The 16,506-nt window shown below is 42.0% G+C and overlaps 1 protein-coding gene across 2 annotated transcripts in view; it reads left to right on the forward strand.

Moving 5' to 3' along the window:
• The first annotated feature begins 9,308 nt into the window (after positions 1-9,308).
• ACAN (aggrecan) overlaps positions 9,309-16,506 on the forward strand; it is a 102,634-nt gene continuing 95,436 nt past the window's right edge. For both annotated transcript variants that reach the window (XM_044279467.1, XM_044279468.1), the window contains exon 1: positions 9,309-9,508. The gene's annotated coding sequence lies outside the window, so the exon portion shown is untranslated. The remainder of the gene's footprint in view (positions 9,509-16,506) is intronic.

A 16,506-nucleotide genomic window follows, 5' to 3' on the forward strand; every position in this document is an offset into this window, starting at 1 on the left:
GGTGTTAAGAAGAGCTGGCTTAGTTGCCCATAGCAACCAATCAGATTCATCCTTTCATTTTCCAAAGGAGCTCTGAAACATGAAATGTGGAATCTAATTGGTTGCTATGGGCAACTAAGCCAGTTCTACTTTACACCAGTTTGATAAATGATGCTCACAGTGTCAAATTTCTTGATTTTCCCTTCACCTTCACTAGCACTGTGCTTTCAGGATGCAAATCATTTTCCATTTAGCTTAGAGGTTGTATTGAGTCCCATTATCCTTGCTGCTCGCATAGTCATTGTCAAAAGATGGAAATCCCTGATCCTTCTGACTTTAAAGGGAGTCTGTCAGCAGATTTACCCCTTTTTAACAGTTGCCATACCGCTGTAGCCGCAAAACAGACGATTAACACGGTACCTTTATACGCTTTGGTGGACTTTTAAATCGGCCAAAAACGAACTTTGATGAGGGCTCGCAAGTGCCCAGGGCGGAGTCCACCGTGTTGGAGCCCAGGCAGCTCTGCCTCTTCAGCTCTTATCCCCGCCCAGCCTCCTCCTCTGCTCTCCTATCTGTTGTCTCTCCCCCTCAGCGAGATCCCGCGCCGACGCGATAACTTCCTTGGCCGGGGCATGCGCACTGCAATGCCCATTGCTGACACGGCATCGCAGTAGCTTATGCGCATGCCCCGACCAAGGAAGTCATCGCGTCGGCGCGGGATCTCGCTGAGGGGGAGAGACAACAGATAGGAGAGCAGAGGAGGAGGCTGGGCGGGGATAAGAGCCGAAGAGGCAGAGCTGCCTGGGCTCCAACACGGTGGACTCCGCCCTGGGCACTTGCGAGCCCTCATCAAAGTTCGTTTTTGGCCGATTTAAAAGTCCACCAAAGCGTATAAAGGTACCGTGTTAATCGTCTGTTTTGCGGCTACAGCATAATGGCAACTGTTAAAAAGGGGTAAATCTGCTGACAGACTCCCTTTAAAAGAAGTCATACTCTCCATGCTACTTAGAATACCTCTACTCAGCTAGATTTCCTGGAAGGTCATCCTCCACTGCTTATCTACCATGAACACTTTTTCAAGCCGTTGAAAAACCATCACTGCTTCGACTGGGATACCCTGGTTCTGATTATGCTGATACTCCTCCCTCGCCTCATTGTCCTTGGAGGGTTCGGTTATATTTGTGATAGATATTTGAAAAATGTCTTGTCTCTTACTTTTCTTCCTTTTTTGTTGGAACCCAGGCTATTGTTTTGGGTCTTTATATTATTTGTATATATAGGATACCGTTAATCACTTTCATCATACATGAAAACCTTTGTTTAGTACAAAACCTTTGTTCAAAATTTAGAACAATGATACATAAAAAAAATAACAGCATACTTGATGCTGCTCCACCAAAAAAGGGATCATTTTTGGACTGCTTATTAAAACCAAGCCATCACTAGAAAGGAGCGTGTGTATAAACATCGGCAGGCAACTGCCCCCCCCCCCCTAAAAAAAAGGCTTATTTAAAAAAAACATGTTTTAAATAATCCATTGCTTCTTCAGATACCACCATATGTATAAACACCGGCAGGCATCTAGACACAAAAAATAATATTTTTTTGACCTTTTATCAAATTTAAAAAAACATAAAAGTATGACAGTGCAGTGTGTTTTAAACAGGCTGTTTGTGACCATTGGCAAACATGCTTTTACAGATCTGTCAAATGGGTTGGATGCAGTCCTGGAACACCCCAGAGTGTCATACATGACTTCTCAGGGCAATGGGGAAACTTTCAATTTGGGCTGAATTTATTCAGACTGAATCGAGCAGGCAGATTTGATAGATTCAAATTTTAGGAACTTCTTATTTACTTCTCCAGCAAATGCAAATTGAACCATGAATAATGCAACCTGAATAACATTTCTGACTTCTGATGCAATGACTCACATTTACCATTGTGAGTTTGTCTTGTCATAAAATGTACCAAAATTTGGTGCATCAACTTTTAGAGGTATTTACGAATCACGCGATAACAAGAAAATCAAGTGCTCAATTCACCTGGTCTTTTAAAACACTCAGCCAGTGATGCGAAATTACATGCGCACTGTCGGCATTGCACCTGAGCGGCGCCTACCTCCATGCGCCATAGTAAGCCCCGTCACAGCTGATAGGACAAATAACAGTATAGCAATTAAAAACAATGTCTTACTGCTATAATTACACATGGCACATATTGCGTGGACGTCGGATCTTCACAGGAATATACCCATGTCAATTTTGTCATTCAACCCCAGGGGTCCCATTGCGTTGGAACGCAATATCCATGTACTCTCTCGTCTGAGGAGTTCTTTATGTGACGGGGCTTACTATGACGCACGGAGGTAGGCGCCGCTCGGGTGCAATGCCGACAGTGCGCATGTAATTTCGCGTCACTGGCTGAGTGTTTTAAAAGACCAGGTGAATTGAGCACTTGATTACGGGCCAGAGGAAGCACTTAGGTGCGAAACGGCCGTCGCCCATTCAACTGGTTGCATTCCTGTATTTGTTGTCCGCTACCCACTGCAAATAAATAAGTATTGTCTCAGCGCAAAGAAGGGGTGAGTGCCGTCCTTTTCTTCTACATGTTCCTAGAAAAATATACTCTACTGAGCTCATCAAGTTGGCATAGTCATATGGGAAAGTTTGGTGCAAAATTCTGTTCCAAAGTAAGCCAACCAACAGATTGTTTAAAGGGGTTGTCCCACGAAAAATATTCTACAGTTTTCAAACCAACACCTGCATCTAAATACTTTTCTATTTGCACCTTTCGCCACCTGCTGTTTGTTTTTTTTCTTATTTCTTTGACCTGCTCACTGAGATGGCCGCACATGCTCAGTTTCATGCATCTACTGCATCCTGAGCTGTGATAGGGAGAGCTGAGACACGCCCCCTGAGCTGTGATAGAGAGAGCTGAGACATGCCCCCTGAGCTGTGATAGGGAGAGCTGAGACACGCCCCCTGAGCTGGAGCCGAAAAGTCACTCCCCTTGAGCTGTCAGCTTGAATTAAATCTAGCAGAGCAATGAATGGGGAGATCTCTGGATCCATGTGAGGTACAGGGCTGGTTCTAGCTTTGTTAGAAAGAGATTGTAATGTACTAAATGATGTCTGATTTTAGTTTTTTACATTACTCATGGGATAACCCCAAATTTCTCATGCGGCATCAGCCACTTGGCTAAATTCCGTGCATACAGTGTCTACATTTTAGACAGGATTATTCAATATTCGTATACATCCCCAGCAGCACATGAATACTGTTCTGGATCATATATATGCTCAAAAGAAATATAATTATGGCACATTAGTAGGTACTGCTTTTTTGCTTTCTTTTAATGTACAAGTACTGCTCATTTGCAATCCTTGGGTGATGCACTAGGGGTGCCTAAATATTCTGTTTGTCTATTTGTTCTTAGCATTTGTATTATTTGAATTCTATCACTCATTCCCTGTCCATGGTGCTGACACAAATAATTGCACATGCATAACTAATCCGTGTCTCCATAGCTATAGTAAAGATTGACACGCTTCATCCCATAAACTTAACACCTCATCACTTTCAAAACCTGCTACTGCATTTTCAGTTTCTCTTTTAATTAAAAATGATATACTGTATTTCAACTTGACTGTCCATATTGTGCAAATGAGTTGATGTCAGATAATGTTTGTGCAGAAGATCTTCTTGCAGTAGAGACTCAAACACATCTAGTTACTGCTTCTGAGATTCCCTTAGTAAGAATAATTCCTACTTTGAAAAGCAGACTTGCTGTAGATGCCAGTAACTTCAGAACCTGAATCCTCCTCTAGCCCCATTAGTAAAACATACGAATGTCAGATCAAAACAAATGTCCCTAATCACTATGTTTCCCCAAATAAAAGAGTATACTGCTCAGTACATCCGACTGGTAGAACACAGAGGTTCTTGTTCATAGGTATATATTACTTCAAAGAAACAGCCAATTCTAAGCCTCAACTATTCCCCCATGTACAAAGCAGTGAATGTTGATTATACAATTAAGCTTATTATATGGCTACAGTACAGTTCATTCACAGGATGCAAAGTAATGTAACATACTAACATAGCAACATAGTCGGTACAGCTGAAAAAAAACATACGTCCATTTGCTTTAGTCTATTATTCTGCACCGTTGAATCAAAGCTGTAAGATTTAGGATTGTGAGTGAATTGTAAAGTTTTAATTAGGCTTGAGCAAATCGAGCATGCGTTTCACATTTTGCAGACCGCACATGATCGGCGCTATATAGAAAATGCCTATTCTTGTCCACGATTGCGGACGAGAATAGGACATGCTTTATATGTTTTTCGGGGCTGCGGAACGGAACAACGGATGCTGTCCGAATCTTTTGCTGCACCATTAAAATAAATGGGTCCGCACCCATTCCGCAAAATTGCGGATCCATTTATACGGTCGTGTGAATGCACCCTTAAAATGTATTGGCTCCATGTAGCCAAACTCCGTCTAACTCTGAAGTTGCGCGAGACTTCGGTGAATGACTTCGGTATTCCTATCTTAGTATTAGCATTAGCATTTTAAAATAGGAATCCAAAGTCGTCTTCTGTACTGGCTGGTACCTCGGTACCAAAGCCCACTTCAGAGCAACAGGCAGGGAGCAATAGAGTAAGGTTTTTTCCACAGATACAACAGGCTGGGGTTGAACACAATGTGTTTGGAATATATAATGATAGATAGATAGATAGATAGATGTTAATTGTCAGAAGATACAGTGGTTGTTTTGCAGTTGAACAAGCCTGAAAAAATTCTCTCTTTTATACGGGAGTAGCAGCACAGTTCAGATGTCCATCTGGGTCCCCAACAGCTACAGGGTGGCCAGCAAGATGCGAAAGCTGTTTTTCTTCTGCCATATCTTGTTGTATCAGCATGAGCATCTGCTCTGAGATAAACATCTAGTGGATGACATTGTTCATGCCGCAGTTGTCCCTACTGTGAAGGGCCTTAGTATGTGAAACACGTCTTAGATGAGCTGCCACTGCCTGACCTCAAGACAACATATTCTCCCTGCTGAGGTGGTCTGGTGCATGACATGACCGTTCTTTGCTGCATAAGCATGACTGAAATATAAGGACAGTCTCTTGGACATGGCCGGCACCCTCTGCAAGCCATGGTACTTTTTCAAAAAGCATTGCACCACTAAATTTATCAGGTGTGCCATGCAGGTAGCATGCTTTATTTGCCCCAAATGCAGCACAGCCACCATGTTCTTACCATTGTAGAACAAATTGCACAGCGAGAGATGGCAGGGAGACAGCAAGATGTTTGCTGCCTCATACACTTTAGCAACTAATCGGCTATGTGACTGGACAGGGTTCATCACCTCTAAAACAGCATTGCAATACTTCACTTTACACATATTATAGAAGGGAGGGGGATTGAGAGCAGCACTCCACTCTGCTACTGTTGGGGATGGGAGGATGTCCATGGAGGAAGAGGTGGAGCAGATGGATAAGCACCTGGTGTAGGAACCAGACTGACACAAACATTATGGTGTCAATACTATCTGTTATGTGTTTCCTTACTGCTGCCTTGAAAAACTTTGCCCCGGTGGACCATGAAAGACAGCTCGTAACAGCTGCTCCATGTGTCCGCGATGGCGTGCACTTTGCTGGATCGCAACAATTGCAAGGAACAGACCGAGTCCCCTTCATCAGTTTGCTAAAGAAAGCAAAATCCACTAAGTAGTACAGCAGTGACTGCACCACCAGCAACTTGCCCAGGCTGGAGTTATGCTTGCATACCATTGGATTGCTGGCCTCGCAGAGTTTTTTTCCTGGCTGCACATTCCCTTATGTGTGGCTGACAAAGTTGCTGAGTAGAAGTCTGAGTGGGAGAAGCATTAACTGATGATGATAAGGATACATGTTCAGCATGTGGATGTGGCCTGGTTGCTGCCAAAGGAGACCTGGAGAAGGAAGATAGAGGATACTCTTTTTGCACAAGCTGGCGACCACGTCTATTTTATCATGGAATATGGTGATGCCGCTGCCTGTGCTGCAGTAGAGCTGTGGTGCCTACATTTGTGTCACTTGCACATGGCCATGCTTTGTTCTCTACTGTGAAAAAAACTGCCAGACAGGAGATGCCTGCACAGAGCTGAACAGCATCTTAGGCTTAGCTTATGTCTAGCATATTTTGAGCCTGCTGCCACAGTATCAGCAGTATGACCAGTTCCCAAGCTGACCATAATAGAAGGAGATCTGGTCTTGACAGTTTTTTAGCAGGTTCTGGCCATATATTGCCACTGCTTTTTATTTTTTTATTGCTGGCACCGCAGCCATCGCTCTCCTCCTCTCATGTCTCCTCTTCCTCAGCACCCTGATCCGGCTCCCAGGTCCTGTCCAACACACAATCATGGGTGAAGTAAGGCAGTTTTTGTAGTAAAACGTGTTTACTATCACGGGTACAGTTAATGCAGTTTTTGCAGTAAAATATATTCACTAACATGGGTATAGTATTGCAGTTTTTGCAGTAAAATGCTTTTGCTGTTACTGGTATCTTGAAGTAATATAACAGGTTCACTAACATGGGTATAGTAATGCAGTTTTTACAGTAAAATACATTCACTAACATGCGTTCAATAACAAGTTTTTGCAGTAAAATGATTTTGCTGTAACTGAACTGTATCTTGAAGTGATACAACATGTTCACTAATCCAGATACAGTGATGCAGTTTTTGCAGTAAAACACATTCACTAACTCAGGTGTAGTAATGCAGTTTTTGCAGTAAAATGTTTTTGCTATAACTGAATGTTATTTTGAAGTGCAATACAACACAATTAGGCCTCATGCACACGGCCATTGTTTTGGTCCGCATCCGAGCCGCAGTTTTTGCGGCTCGGCTGCGAACCCATTCACTTCAATGGGGCCGCAAAAGATGCGGACAGCACTCCGTGTGCTGTCCGCATCCGTTGCTCCGTTCCGTAGCACCGCAAAAAAAATAGAACATGTCCTATTCTTGTCCATTTTGCGGACAAGAATAGGCATTTCTACAATGGGCTGCCCGTTCCATTCCGCAAATTGCGGAAGGCACACGGGCGTCTTCCATTTTTGCGGATCCGCGGTTTGCGGACCGCAAAGAAACAGCACGGTCGTGTGCATGAGGCCCATATTTATCCACTTCAGTACACTAAAAATGTCCAATTACAAATGGCAAATTGAGGTTTATGGAAAAAAAAGGGACAATTGCTCAGCATTTGCAGCAGAATATATGCTAATGGGGTACTGTCAATAAACCTATAAACTTTAGATACTTGAGATTTTTAGATTTACAAAAACAAAGTTGTCTGGCTGTCCATAGACAGATAAAATGAGTTTATTGCAGGATAGAACTTGTCAGCAAGCTGTATGACCGATGAAACAACACACAAGTCAGAGTGCCCAGTCCCTCGCTATCTATGCTAAGCTTTTCCTGATTAAACCCCCAAATCTATAGAATTATATATCTCTATTGCCTCCCTGTTTTTTTCAACTAGTGTCCAGTGGCACTATTATTTATTCATATAGTGCCGTTCCCTCTGCACTGTGATTGACAGGACCATACGGGTTAACGTTTCCTGGCCCTGTCAATCCAAATGCATAGAGAGTAGCAGTTGCAGAGAGAGCAGAGACTCTAGGAGTAACGCCAACGCTCCTAGAGGCTTTTTTGAATATATTAAACTTCATTTTTCTCAGCAATGTGGGCACATATGAACATGGGACCAACACAGATGCCTTCAGCTGCCAAGCGCACATGTAACAGGTCAGCCAGTTTCATAGGGACAAATCTGCTGACAGATGCTCTTTAAGGTTTAGTGTATTTTTTTATTGATTTCAATGGTTTTTCAGTGCTTTTATATTGAAGACTTATTTTTAGGATAGATCATTAGAGGGGTTTCTGAGACTTTTATATTGATGACATATTCTCTGAATCTGATTGGTGGGTATCCTACACCCCAGGGGTGTCGGACCCCCACAGATCAGCTGTTTGAGAAAGCACTGGCACTCACAGCAACACCACAACCTTCTCTCCGCTTTTCCTAGGCCAGTGACAACACGTTCATCGTTCACCTGGCCTAGGAGCATTGAAGTGAATGGGGCTGAGCTGCCGTACAAGCACAGCTGCTGTTCAATATAAGGCGAACTGAGAGAAGGCTGCGGCACTATTGTGAACGCCAGTGCCTTCTCAAACAGCAAGGATAGGTCATCAGTTAGAAAATCTCAGAAATCCCCTTTTAATATCAGATCGGCAGGGGTCTGAGCATACAGCAGACCAGAACCAGGCACACCTTCGTACACTATATAATGGCCATACCTGGGTACTGCACCTCTCTGTCATTTACTTGTATGGGAGAAAGCTGTACAACTTCTGCAAGCACATGGGGATGCCAAGAGCTAGCCCCCCACAATCTGGTATTGATGACCTATATTACATTTTGTAGTGCTGTATCAATCTGAGCATTCTAGAACATGAAGTTCCACAACAGGTAGATTATTGTATTTTAGTTATACAGATATAGCAAAGAGGTACCAAAATAGAGTTTGTGATCAGGGTCGGACTGGCCCACAGGGTTACAGGGGAATCCCCCGGTGGGCCTCTGAGCAAGGTGGGCCCCTAGTCTCCCACCCCCTGCACAAGTGGCACATGACACATTAGATTTTCCTGCACTACATATATATATATTCAATGTACCGCACCTTAACCAGCCTATGTTCATATAAAAAACTTGTTAGAATATTTATTATATTTTAATGTATCCGTACGGTGGGCCCCCCAAATAAATTTTACTGGTGGGCTCTAGGTACCCCAGTCCGACACTGTTTGTGATTTGTGATAAAATAGTACAGGGCTAAACATAATCATAGTAAGCGATCATAACTTAGAGAGTCATCAGTATGCACTGTCCTGGGCTTGGCGAACAATTTCAACACTGCTACATATGTATGCATAAGAAGTATATAGTTCAGCTTCCTTCACTGAAGGCTGCGTTCACTTTTATATATAAATATATCCTTCCCAAAGATGGGACACCCCAGGGGGCAGGAGCTTGTCCCACTGGTCTAAAACACTCCTACTCCTTTTTGAAACCCCTTTGCTCCCAATCTGCAGTCCCTGGACTTCTGCCTACCTTTGCAGGAGGGTCCAGCAGACTTAGTAACCAGCAGGCAATCCCAGGAGTTATCTGGGGGGGGAGAAAAAAAAAAGTTGACAGGAGGAGTCTAGAAGTCAGTGACTGCTAAACTTGGTCTGATTGGGAAAAAAAATTCTTTCCTTCACACTCACCTACAATACAGTCCAGCCTTGCTGCTTCTCCTGCTGCTGCCTGCAAAGGACCTGACTTAGTACATACCATAAGGGGGATTTCACATTCTAAAGGTGGAAGGCTGGGAACCATCTGGAGGCTGCAGAAGAAGACATCCAAAACTCAACAAAACTAAGTTTTCTGCCAGGTGTATGGGACATAGGTATTCAAGTACTGCACTGAACTTCTAAGGTAACACCAGCTTTATTTTGTATGAACTCCATGGTATAATGAGAATATGTGTATAATATGTGTGTATGTAAATATCTATCTATCTATTTATCTATTATCTATCTATCTATCTCATATCTATCATGTATTTCATATCTATCTATCTATCTATCTATCTATCTTATATATATCTGTCAATCTATTTATTTATCTATCCTCATTGATATAAATGAATGACATTACAGATGTAATAACAGAAGTGAGAATGTCATTTGGCACAAGATTGACCATGAGGAATAAAATCACAAATGACCTTGCGCCCATAATCACAAATCCATAGACTTCCCATAGAGAAACATTGCAGATCACTGCGATTTACAGGTGACCGCGTTTCATTGCGACGCCCTCACTTTACATGCGACTTTACATAGGACTTCAGGTAAACTGACAGCATTATGTTGAATGAAATATGTATTGAAATACCCGAATGATACAGTGCAAAAGTGTAAAATGACACATGTGGCTCTGCTACATCCATATATCATAAGTGAATTTACAGATGGCGCCTCATTGTGTAATGCATGCTGTGCTCTACCTTCTGTATGCTACGATGTGCCTAGTGTACTCAGTACATATCCCTCTGCTGGCTCCTTCATTAATGACAACCTCGAATATCCTTTGGTTCGTCTGTTGTAGCCTCAGGTTTTCAGGTTCACTGTATATGTGCTTAATATAGTCACAGAGATATTAATATTAGAAAGGCATAAAGCAGTGTATTCCATAATGATACATCCAGGAAGACCAATTCTAAAGGTTCTTCTAAGTGACTCTGACGTTTACCTTGGATGTGATAGTCTGTCAAAAAGTAATAAATGCAGATGTAGCAGAGCTGAAGCTATCATTGGGCACTTTGGAGCGGATGACACATCTCTAAGATGAGATGGTAGAGTAGGTTGCTTGCAGTCCTATGTGTTATCACAGGTAATTCATGATGATAGGTGACCAGTAATAAACACAATACCACTACACTGCTGACAATTTGGGCTCAGCTATGTCTTTATGGTACTTTTACATATATAAAATACATTAGGAAGGGTCAACATTATTGAAGAATAGATGTAAAATATGCATAATATATATCCAAATATCCTGTGCATGGACTACAAGCCATTATCTGAGAGAGACGCGTCAGGACACCCTGCATCACTTTACCAGGGGTTTATGGAGGAAAGGCAAATACTTGACTATTGGCTTGTCTGGACATAAATCTCCATTCAGGGTGGAGGGAGGAGAGGGTATGCACAGGAAAGCTGCTAACACACTTATGACTGGCCTGCCTGTCAGACTTTCCATTTTCTTCCGTTAAACCGCTATATTAAGGTTTCCTGTATTGCCAGCCTTCCAGCTGAGGCTGAATAAGTTCAGCAGTGACTATTCAAAGTGGGCATTTCATATGGAAAATCAGGGAGTTGGGTTATTTTAAGATGATATGGAAATAGAAGAGGAAAAAAGAAAATAAGTATTGAGGAGTTAGTCATCAGGTTAGTGAAGGAAGACAGGTGAGGGCTGTGTATGGAGGGGCATATGGCACTGCCACCAAGGAAGACACACTGGCATGGTAGATTTATTCAGTTATTACAGCTTCTATCATGACCAGGAAGCCCTAGGGAAGACATAGGAGATAGTGTTCAATATTGGATAGATAGAAAGATAGATAGCTAGATAGATAGATAGATAGATAGATAATTAGATAGATATGAGATAATAGATAGATAGATATATGCGATAGATATTAGATAGATAGATAATAGATAGATAGATAGATAGATAGATATGCGATAGATATTAGATATATAGATATTAGATAGATAGATAGATATATGCAATAGATATTAGATAGATAGATAGATAGATAGATAGATAGATAATAGATAGATAGATAGATAGATAGATAGATAGATAGATAGATAGATAGATAGATATGCAATAGATAGATATGCAAAAGATAAATAGATAGATAGATGACAGATATGCTATAGATAGATATGCAATAGATAGATAGATATATGCGATAGATAGATAGATAGATAGATAGATAGATAGATATGAGATAGATAGGAGATAGATATGAGATAGATAGATATGAGATATAAAAGTATGTTACTATCCAGTAAGACTTTATCTTCAATTGCCTCCAGTTCTAGTAATTCTGGACTGCTGCTTTACAGTGCTCATGTGCTCCCCCTACAGGATACTGAAAGGCACACACTGCAGTGTATACCGAGTCTTGTAAAAAATTGCAGGGTATGAGAAATATTATTGTCCTGTCCCTAAAATATCACACACTTTTTCACTATGTATAAAAACGCAACCTGAGATTGTTTTTAATGATGATCTGAGACAAGGATGATAGATGACTGAAAGTGACAAGTTAAAGGGGTTGTGTCACAAAACATATCTACATTTTTCAAACCAGCACCTGGATCTGAATACTTTTGTAACAGCACGTAATAAAAAATGGTGTATAGCCAGTGAGTTATTCAATAAAATGTATCTGGACAGCGCCACCTGCTGTTTGTTCTTTTCCTTATTTCTTGTCCGCCTCACTGAGTTGGTCGAACGTTCTCAGTTTAAATCTTCAACTGCCACCAGCCATATGTTCTGCTAGAAGCTGTGGCAGTAACAGGGAGAGAGTTGCATCAGAAAGGACACACCCCCTGAGCTGCCAGGCTGACAATAGCGGAGCAATCGGAGCAGTGAATGTGCAGATCTCTGGACCCATGTGAGGTACAGGGCTGGTTCTAGCTTTGTTAGAAAGATATCGTCATGCGCTATATGATGTCTGATTTCATTTTCGTACATCACTCACGGCATAACCCCTTTAAATTGTCATCAAGTTGTCGTCAAAGGGGCGCAGTGTACTACTGTGCAAAATGAACATGCAATGCTCACCTGTCTACATTGACCTACGAAATATAAACGCGCTGTACGTATTTAAATTTCATCCTGTCAATGACAACTGCACCGTAAGGATCAATGACATTTAAGATTCAACCTATGTGCAGTAGAGAACAACATAGCTATGAAACGCGTGTCATATTTATTAAGCAATGGCTTGATCTCCCCTCCAGACGCTGCAGTTGCAGGATTGTGGTAGACCATGTCCTACAGCAGATATACAGACAGAAAGATGGACTTGTCATTCTAGGTCAAGGTGTGACAAGTACGGGATTGCAACGCAAAAAACGTACAATACAAACCAGGCTATTACTTTCTACACTGTGACTATTTTTTAGCTGCCGCCCTATGTACGCGTTCAGCTCATACTGATCACTACTACTCTCATTCTCTATACCCAGCACACAATCCCTGAGCATTAAACAAGCTTCATTTAAACCTTGCGCTTCCCACTTTTTGTTTCTATTACGTTTTCCTATGTAAAGAATTTTTTTTTGTTACCACAAGATGACGCCAGGCTCCCTCCCTAGTTCTCCTCCCCCGTCCTCCTCCCTAAGAAACAAACCAGCCTCTGTGTCTCCAGTGTCCAGCTTCTCACCAGTAACAAAAGCCGTGTTCATCTAGCCTCGAGGACCACATAGAGTGCCAGCACTCTACTGAGGGCCCATAGAAGCCAAGAAAAGTAAAGCTTGTTCAGAAAGGGGGGAAAGAGAGACAAGGACAGAGAAAATCACAGGCAGAAATGTGACCGTTATAAGGGGGAGGGAACGGGTTCATTGGAGCAACGGAAACCTTACAAGTTTACTTTTGAGTAATCACTGACTGCTTGTGAGACAGAACAGCCTGTCTGTGTACCGGGCCAGTGTATGACTCCTTCTCAGTCGCTCTCAATGGGCTTACAGTACTAACCAAAGACGTTTTTTTCCATCCTATGAATGCATTTACTTGATGATGAATCCATGTCACATACACGTCAATTTAAATGCTACTGGTTCAGTTATTTCATTTCTTTTTCTGCATGTCTCCTTATAAGACAGGGTTATCCTCCAGTCACCTACTATCAACGCCCTTAAGGCACCAAAGTACATGTATCTCATAAAATGTCATTCACTTTTACATAATTACATAGTTAAAGGGGTATTCCCATCTCAGACAATGGGGGCATATCGCTAGGATATGCCCCCATTGTCTGATAGGTGTGAGTCCCACCTCTGGGACCAACACCTACAACGAGAACAGAGCGGGGAGAGCTGTGGCTGGAGGCCCCCTGGAAATCCGTCCACCACCAAGCGCTGATCCCCTCTGTGCCCATAGAAGTGAATGGGAGCGCACCGCGCATACACGACCCCTGCTCCCATTTATTTCTGTAGGGCAGACGGAAATAGCCGAGCCAGCGCTCGGCTATTTTCGTCGGCCCCATAGAAATGAAAGGAGGGTGGCTGCGCATGCGCAGTGTGCCCTCCGTTCATTTCCCCCCTCCGTTATCATTATAGGTGCGGGTTCCAGAGGTGGGACCTGCACCTATCAGACAATGGGGGCATGTCCTAGCGATATGCCCGCCTTGTCTGAGAGGGCAAAGCCCCTTTAATACAGTAGAAAAAGACATAAGTAAATCAAGTTCAACCAAGGGATAGGTGGGAACTCGAATCACAGAAGGAAGTGAGGTCCAGATATCTACACATTTTCATAAGCATTAATTAAATTAATCTAAAACCTTTTTAAAACTGTCCACTGTTCCTGCTGTGACCACGTCCTGAGGAAGTCTATTCCACAGATTCACAGTTCTTACAGAACAGAAGTTTTGACGCTTCCGGAGACTGAACTTTTTCTTCTCCAGTCCAAGGCAGTGCCCCCCCTTGTCTTTTGAGGGCATTTTTACATGGAACAGTTTTTCACCATATTTTTTGTCTATTTATATGTTTGTATAGGTTAATCATGTCCCCCCTTAGAAGTCTCTTCTCAAGACTAAATACATTTAAGTCTTAATCTTTCTTCATAACTAAGACCCTCCATGCCCCTTATCAGTTTAGTTGCTCTCCTTTGTACTTTCTCCAGCTCTAGGGCATCCTTTCTATGGACTGGTGCCCAGAACTGAACTGCATATTCCAGATGAGGCCGCACCAACACTTTGTAACGTGGTAGTATTACATCCCTGCCCTGCGAGTCCATGCCTCGTTTAATGCATGACAATATCCTGGTGGCCGTAGAAGCAGCTGATTGACATTGTATGCTGTAATTTAATCTAACATCTAATGTGCTGGATAGTCAGTAATACATGAATCTAGGCTGCGTCACTTTGAATAAGCTACCAATGTTTCATTAACCTTAAAGGCAAACTGGGCTGAGGTCTTGGGTAGCAGCAATACTTGGTCAGCTGAATCATGTTCTTTGTATATTGAGTAACTGTACGGCAGAAGTTCAATACAAACTGCAAAAAATTGCCACCAAAAAACAAAAAATGCCTCTAGACTGACACATGTAGACCAGGGGTCAGCAACCTAAATCATTGATGGGAGTTCTGAGGAAAGCTGAGCTAGTGTGCAACCTGGAGCTTCACAATGTACTGTAGAAACATAGAAGAGTAATGACAGAAGAAGACCCCCTGGAGCCTCTACTCTGCCCTAGTGATTCCTTTTCATTTTCCAAGGCCTTTTTTTCCAAGAGTATTAAAGCCATAGTGGCCCAGCTAATAACAAAAAAATACTTTGTTGGTGCATGGGGTCTATGGATACATTTGGTGTGTGCGCTGTGAACTTTCCTCATGCATGCCCCAAATGTCGTAATAATGAAATGTAAGCAAAGCCTTCTAAAGAATGGGGTGGGTCTAAGATGTTCAAATGCTCCAAAACTAATTAAAAGAAGGCATCATGTTTGGCTCAAAATCATGGTATATGTGCAAACCAACCATCTAACATACCTAGGGAATATTTCCTTGCTCCCTAGTTTCCCTCCTTTCCTTCTTTCCATTCTTGCTTCCCTCTCCTGTTCAAGAGAAAGATGATCAAAGCCTACTGGTCGTCTATAAACCTACATTTTTAGGTAATTCTGCTCCTCCTTATGGTGAACTAAGATTAGTTTTTGTACTGAATGTTCAGAGTAGGCCTGTACAGTGTCCTATGAAAATACGGCTACTTTCACACCTGCGTTGTTGTTTTCCCGTATTAAAATCCGCCAATCTCAATATCGGAAAAAAATGTTGTCTTTCGTTCCATCAGCATTCTGTTTTGTGACCAGACACAAAACTGCTGCAAGCTGCGGAATTGTGTCCAGTCCTAAAAATGGGAAAAACGGATTTGTACCTGAAAACAATAAGTCGTGGTGACTGATCCGTTTTTTAGGAGCCTAAAAGATGGATCCATCATCCATTAACTTTCAATGTATTTAGTGACGGATTAGTTTTTTTCCGTTTTGATTTCACACAACCGCATCCTAATGGAAAGGATGCATCCTGATGTGCAAAATCAAAACGGATCAATTTAATTCCGGCAGAGGATCTCAATACCGGATTTAGCAGTACAAGTGTGAAAGAAGCCTAAGATATAAAGATAATGCAACTATGGAGCTGCCTACTCAATGTGTATATTTAAGGGGGGAAAATATGTCCCATGAAGACTACAACTGGCCTATTTTTTTATTATAATACGATGATGTTGGATGTCTTGAAAAGACTGGATGATGAGTTAGATCCCAAACAACTATCCTGTAGATTATTACTGGCCTTTATTCAACTTTCTTTTCTAAAATTAGGTATTAACTGAAATCGGTAGCTACAGCTGGTAATATTAGTAGCGGGATATATCTCCTGAGCATGGAGCAGTTTTGAAGGATAACTGTATAGGATCTTTATATTTCATCCACAAGTCTGTGTGTTGCATACGTTATATCCAATGGCAATATACATGTTAAACAACTGTGCTAAATAATAGATTGGACAAAAGGTCTTCTCAACTATTATTTCCACTTTTTACAGACAGTACTTTCCCCTAATTTCAGTAAGCCTATGACTCCAGCAATGATGTGCCTGCATGTCATTCTTCATCTACATGAAGGCTTATAACGGC

The sequence above is a fragment of the Bufo gargarizans genome, chromosome 2, assembly GCF_014858855.1.
Source record: "Bufo gargarizans isolate SCDJY-AF-19 chromosome 2, ASM1485885v1, whole genome shotgun sequence".
Taxonomy (NCBI): Eukaryota; Metazoa; Chordata; class Amphibia; order Anura; family Bufonidae; genus Bufo; species Bufo gargarizans.